Source organism: Stegostoma tigrinum, chromosome 47 (assembly GCF_030684315.1).
Source record: "Stegostoma tigrinum isolate sSteTig4 chromosome 47, sSteTig4.hap1, whole genome shotgun sequence".
Lineage (NCBI taxonomy): Eukaryota > Metazoa > Chordata > Chondrichthyes > Orectolobiformes > Stegostomatidae > Stegostoma > Stegostoma tigrinum.
This window is the reverse complement of record NC_081400.1, coordinates 4,539,246-4,545,040: the sequence shown is the minus strand read 5'-3', so window position 1 is coordinate 4,545,040 and position 5,795 is coordinate 4,539,246.

The following is a 5,795-nucleotide window of genomic DNA, read 5'->3' as shown; positions in this document are numbered from 1 at the left end:
ATCCGGAAGCACCGTCAGGATCTTGCTGTGCGCCATCAACAATTCAACCCACCCCCTGGAATGAACGAGATCCACCGCACCTCGGAGGAACATGACGAGACGTACAGATAATTCATCGTGCTTCCTCAGACACAGTTTCCAACAACTGGAAATTGCATTTGCCGGGCAATGCGACATCACAGGCATTTTCTGAGGGGAAACGGCGCAGAGAGAGAAAAAAAACTGTATTTACCAGAAAGGTAGACAGTAAACTGTTGACACCAGTGACTTAGAGAGGAAGCTGATTTTCCATTTGCTAATCATGGTTCTCTGACCTTTTCGAAGTTTGCTGAATGTGTCAAACTATCACCCCATCGCCCTGTCAACATTCGCAGTGTGACCACTCAGTTATGCAACCAGATCAGCAAAAATTAACTCTCAGCTAACGATGACAGACCCAGCATCTCCTAATCCCAACTTTCATCACCTTCAGTAGCCACGACCATAAGCTGGCAGAGTTGCTAGTCAGCAGTTAGCTAGCAACTGGTTACAGGGTGGTAGGGATCAACTGTTGGTGTGTCCCGTGGTTCAGTGCCAACCCCAGAGCCCACCATCCAGGTCGATGGTGGCTGTGACACTACAGAGAGGGTGGGCACCGTCGGAGGGTCAGTGCTGAGACAGTGAGCATCTGGCAGGCAGCACTGAGGGAATGTCAGACAATCAGAAGATCAGCGCTGAGAGAGCGGGCGCCGTCAGAGGGTCAGCGCTGAGGGAGCGGGCGCCGTCAGAGGGTCAGCGCTGAGGGAGCGGGCGCCGTCAGAGGGTCAGCGCTGAGGGAGCGGGTGCCGTCAGAGGGTCAGCGCTGAGGGAGCGGGCGCCGTCAGAGGGTCAGCGCTGAGGGAGCGGGGGCTGTCGGGTGGGAGGTGTTGCTTCTCAGGTAAGATGATAATCTGTGGACTCGTTTGCTCTGTTGTGTGAATTTTACAGAAATCCCACAGCTCGTATTGCAAAGATTCACAGAGGGCTGTGTTCCCAGGGTTAATGATTCTCCCTCTCCCAGCATCTCTAAGTCCACCATGAAGTTTTCACGGCAGCAGGAACTTGCTGGTAACTAAAGCCATTCTCTCTTTACAGCAATGACTGCATTACAAATGTATTGCAGTGGTCGTCAAACATTTTGGGATATCCTACAGTTAGGAAGGGGGCTGTACAAATGCAAGGTTTTGTATTTGATGGTGACACAGTGCATCACTGGCTAGTGATCCAGAGAGACCAACACTCTCGAATCACAGGTACGAGCCCCGTCTCTGGTGGAAGATTTAAATTCAAAGAGTCAAGTCTGCAATCGGTCGCTAATCTTAGAGACGGTGAGTATTAAAATCTCCATTGATCGCAGTTGAAACAAAACCCCAGCTTGTTCGCTCAGGGCGAGAGACATCTGGGCCCGAAGAGATGGGGATCAACTCAGAGCTGCCCCCCGCACCCCCCCCCCCCCCCACCCCGAGATGGCTGCCAGGTGAGATATTCAGGACAGGGGGCAGTGAGTAAGAGGCAGCAATTAGCAGGCTGACCTACTGTGCCTCCCGACACACGCACAGAAAACACACTGCCAGGGTCCCCCATAAAACCAGGCACGCGCCACTCTCACCCAATTGCTGAAACAAACAGTCTATGCATCAGGACAGTTGTACCGTTTGGAGGAGGTGACAGAGACAGGGAGGGGGTGTAGGGGGCCGGAGGGGGTGACAGAGATAGGGAGGGGGTGTAGGGGGCTGGAGGGGGTGACAGAGACAGGGAGGGGGTGTAGGGGGCCGGAGGGGGTGACAGAGATAGGGAGGGGGTGTAGGGGGCTGGAGGGGGTGACAGAGACAGGGAGGGGGTGTAGGGAGCCGGAGGGGGTGACAGAGATAGGGAGGGGGTGTAGGGGGCTGGAGGGGGTGACAGAGATAGGGAGGAGGTGTAGGGGGTGACAGAGATATGGAGGGGGTGTAGGGGGCTGGAGGGGGTGACAGAGATGGGGAGTGTAGAGGGTGACAGAGATAGGGAGGGGGTGTAGGGGGCTGGAGGGGGTGACAGAGATGGGGAGTGTAGAGGGTGACAGAGATAGGGAGGGGGGGGGAAAAGAGACCATGGAGTGATTTGAGAAAGAGGTTGTGAATTTAGAATGGTGAAGTCTGTGTGTGTAGGAAGGTGCGAACCACACACCTAGAAATCTACTTTCTCCGACAACCAGAACAGCTGAGATCTATTCACAGTCTGTGCTCAGTAACATTGAGTTTTCCAAACTGTTCACAGAAAAATGAAACCGATGGCTACAACAACTGCTCAGTGGTTGATTCCCTTGACTATGTTTATAATCGGTGGGCTCATCTCTACCCGAGAAACCAACAATCTGTGCACAATATTGAAGTAGCACTCTGCTGCGCTGTCCGAGGGTCAGCGCCGTGGGGGCGCCGCGCTGTCCGAGGGTCAGCGCCGTGGGGGCGCCGCGCTGTCCGAGGGTCAGCGCCGTGGGGGCGCCGCGCTGTCCGAGGGTCAGCGCCGTGGGGGCGCCGCGCTGTCCGAGGGTCAGCGCCGTGGGGGCGCCGCGCTGTCCGAGGGTCAGCGCCGTGGGGGCGCCGCGCTGTCCGAGGGTCAGCGCCGTGGGGGCGCCGCGCTGTCCGAGGGTCAGCGCCGTGGGGGCGCCGCGCTGTCCGAGGGTCAGCGCCGTGGGGGCGCCGCGCTGTCCGAGGGTCAGCGCCGTGGGGGCGCCGCGCTGTCTGAGGGTCAGCGCCGTGGGGGCGCCGTGCTGTCCGAGGGTCAGCGCCGTGGGAGCAGGCACTGTTGGGGAGTTCAGTGCAGAGGGAGCGGGCACTGTTGGGTGGTTCAGTGCAGAGGGAATGCTGCACTGTCCGAGGGTCAGTGCTTAGTTTGGAGAAACGTATCGAAGCAAGTCTTTTGGCCAATATTGATCCCTAACTCTACCACAAAGAGGAATAATAGCATAGTGATATTTGCTGTTGATCTTCCAACAGCGCCCTCTCCCTCAGCGCTGACCCTCCAACAGCGCCCGCTCCCTCAGCACTGACCCTCCAACAGCGCCCGCTCCCTCAGCACTGACCCTCCAACAGCGCCCGCTCCCTCGGCGCTGACCGTCCAACAGCGTCCAGACCCTCCAACAGTGCTAACCCCTGCCACAGACCCCGAGTCCATTAACGTCAGCGTTCTCCAAGGGTGCCCAGCGGCTGGATTACTGCAGGGAAGCCTCTCACTACGGGCCACCGACTGTGGGAAAAGCAAAAACTCAACGTGTCAGCCCTTGCCATTCAATTACCGACAGTCGCAAGCCTTGCAGTTTCCCATATGTGGAACAAAAGTCCCTCTGGTTACCAACACTGAACAGCCACCTCCTCAAGATGAGCTTACTGTAATCTTTCACCTAGACCTTTGTGTGTGTGTGTCTTTCAGCTAAAAAAAAATCTGCTTAGCTGTACTGCTGTCATTACTGGAATGTAGGGCTCGGCTCTGAATATTACTTTCACCTGAAATTATGACCTTCCTGTTTCCACAACACCTCCCGCGAATGACTGCAATCTCCCTGTGCAGACTATGGATTTCATTTTTGCAACTGATATTGGCCACAAAAACCGCAGTCTTTCACACACTTTAAGGAGTGTGTCACATGCTTTGTCGGTGGTGGGACAAACTTTGGGGGGAGCCAGGACGGGAGTTACTCGCTGCAGAATTCCCAGCCCCTGATCTGCTCTTGTAGCCCCCTGTGCTTATGTGGCTGGGTCCAGTTCAGTTCCTGGTCAATGGTAGCCCCCAGGATGTTGATAGTCGGACGGGGGGGCGGGGGGGGGGGGGGGGGGGCATGATTCAGTGATGATAATGCCATTGAATGTCAAGGCCGGGGGGGGGGGGGGGGGGGGCGATGGTTACATTTGTCCCTGTTGGAGATAGTCATTGCCTGCCATTTGTGTGGCATGAACGTGACTTGCCACTTCGTGGGCCAACTCTGGATGTCATCCAGGACTGCTTCAGGGACTGGGAGCTGAACGCTTCCAAAAGCGGCCCTAACCAATGTCCTGACCCTCCTAACTCCTATCCTCGATGCACTGACCAATAAAGGCAAGCGTACCAAACACCTTCCTCACTACCCCAACACACACAGAGACGCACACAAGGGCAGAGAGATGTACAGGCAGAGAGAGACGCACAGGCAGAGAGCGAGAGAGACGCACAGGCAGAGAGAGAGAGAGACGCACAGGCAGAGAGAGAGAGAGAGAGACGCACACAAGGGCAGAGAGAGACGCACAGGCAGAGAGACGCACACAAGGGCAGAGAGACGCACAGGCAGAGAGAGAGAGAGAGACGCACAGGCAGAGAGAGAGAGAGACGCACAGGCAGAGAGAGAGAGAGAGAGACGCACAGGCAGAGAGAGACGCACAGGCAGAGAGAGACGCACAGGCAGAGAGAGACGCACAGGCAGAGAGAGAGAGAGACGCACACAAGGGCAGAGAGACGCACAGGCAGAGATGCACAGGCAGAGGGAGATGCACACAGGCACAGAGAGAGAGAGAGACGCACAGGCAGAGAGAGAGAGACACATACAAGGGCAGAGAGACACACACAAGGGCAGAGAGACACGCACAGGCAGGGAGAGGCACAGGCAGGGAGAGGCACAGGCAGGGAGAGGCACACAGGCACAGAGAGAGAGAGGCGCACAGGCAGAGAGACACACACACAAGGGCAGAGAGACGCACACAAGGGCAGAGAGACGCACACAAGGGCAGAGAGACGCACACAAGGGCAGAGAGACGCACACAAGGGCAGAGAGACGCACACAAGGGCAGAGAGACGCACACAAGGGCAGAGAGACGCACACAAGGGCAGAGAGAGGCACAGGCAGAGAGAGGCACAGGCAGAGAGAGGCACACAGGCACAGAGAGAGAGAGAGAGGCGCACAGGCAGAGAGACACACACAAGGGCAGAGAGAGGCACAGGCAGAGAGAGGCACAGGCAGAGAGAGGCACAGGCAGAGAGAGGCACAGGCAGAGAGAGGCACACAGGCACAGAGAGAGAGAGAGGCGCACAGGCAGAGAGACACGCACACAAGGGCAGAGAGACGCACACAAGGGCAGAGAGACGCACACAAGGGCAGAGAGACGCACACAAGGGCAGAGAGACGCACACAAGGGCAGAGAGACGCACACAAGGGCAGAGAGACGCACACAAGGGCAGAGAGACGCACACAAGGGCAGAGAGAGGCACAGGCAGAGAGAAGCACAGGCAGGAGAGAAGCACAGGCAGGAGAGAAGCACAGGCAGGAGAGAAGCACAGGCAGGAGAGAAGCACAGGCAGAGAGAGGCACACAGGCACAGAGAGAGAGAGAGGCGCACAGGCAGAGAGACACACACACAAGGGCAGAGAGAGAGACACACACAAGGGCAGAGAGAGACACACACACAAGGGCAGAGAGAAAGAGACGCACAGGCAGAGGGAGAAACAAGTGGGTGGATGCAGCAGAAACTGAGTCAACATTGGGAAAAATCAGCAACCCCGGACAAATATTTGCCCCACACGGGGTCAGGACTGAGATGCCCAGCTCATTGCCACCTTGCTCTGGCAGGAGAAGGGAGCTTGCTGTGGCCAAATCGGTTGTTGGGCATGGCCTACGACAGAGACAGCTAAAGCAGCTGGATTGCTGCCAGGGCTCTCCACGGGCACGCTACTGTGAGCCATTTTCTCCACCGGGCAACAGCACCACCCCCCAGGGAAGATGCCCCTTAAAGAGGCGGGCACTGAAAACATGCCCACACACTCAGATGCCAGCG